Genomic DNA, 1,085 nt, shown 5'->3' with positions numbered 1-1,085 from the left:
TCAAAACATAAAAATGTTCTATGTTAATTCATATTACATGATACTATGCATATTAGTACTATATCTCTGTCATTCAATTTTTTGAAAATTTCATATTTTAACCTCAAATTCCTATTACTGTCTACATGTTCCTATTTTATAAAATGTGAAATACTAGTCGCTTAATGGAATGCTGTCTTTGTGAAAATTTTGATCATCAAAGTTTATCCCTATTCACCTTTGGTACTACTTTGATCTTTATTACATTGTATGCTAGATAAACAAGAGTTCTCTTGAAATACTGAGAGTTTTCTCATGAAGTAGCAGACACTATGGAAGTTACAGAGAAAAGCATGACTGTCCGTTAGTGATATAAGGCTCCCTTGAATTATGAGTGAAAATGAAGGATAAAGTTAAAAACCTACAATTATAGGCAATAAAGGCCTACTTGAAATTAAGTGTTAATGAGTCTGGTTTTAATTGAGTTTTACTCCCACTGCAAAACTCTTTAGTAAAATATATTATCACATCATTTATTTTATGAATACATTAGAACCTGCATTATATTGAAGGATTAGTAATTATGATGTTTTTTAATATATGACCTGCTTCTTTTCACAGTACTGCTTATCTCCCTAGAACATTATGACAACACTGCAGTTGTTTTTCAGAATTCTTCAACCTGAGAAACAAGATGTAATATAGCTATCATATTGCTTTTTATAATACAAAATTAGTTTCATTACATTGTGAAATCCTTAGTGATTTTAATACAAAATCCTCAGTGAATTTCTCGATATTGTTCTAATTCAATGTTAGAGCACTCTACTTACATTGAATAAGAAGAAACCCTGTTGTATTCCAAGAATCCCTTTATTTCGGTAAATCCTTTATATGCAGTAAGGTTTCCCAAAGATTATAAATGATGGTTTACCCAAAAAGAGGGTAAATGATCCTTTATACTTCATCTTTACCAAAGAAAATCTAAAGTTGGCTTAAGTCAATCTCAAAATATCACAAACGCTAGCACTGTGATCAAACATGTCAAAGAGCAAAGGAGGAATTGCTCAAACCCACTAAGAGCTTCATGCCGGCTCAACAAGAGA

Source organism: Octodon degus, unplaced genomic scaffold (assembly GCF_000260255.1).
Source record: "Octodon degus isolate 3935 unplaced genomic scaffold, OctDeg1.0 scaffold00022, whole genome shotgun sequence".
NCBI classification, from domain to species: Eukaryota; Metazoa; Chordata; class Mammalia; order Rodentia; family Octodontidae; genus Octodon; species Octodon degus.
The sequence above is the reverse complement of the archived record's forward strand: the minus strand, read 5'-3'. Positions refer to the sequence as shown.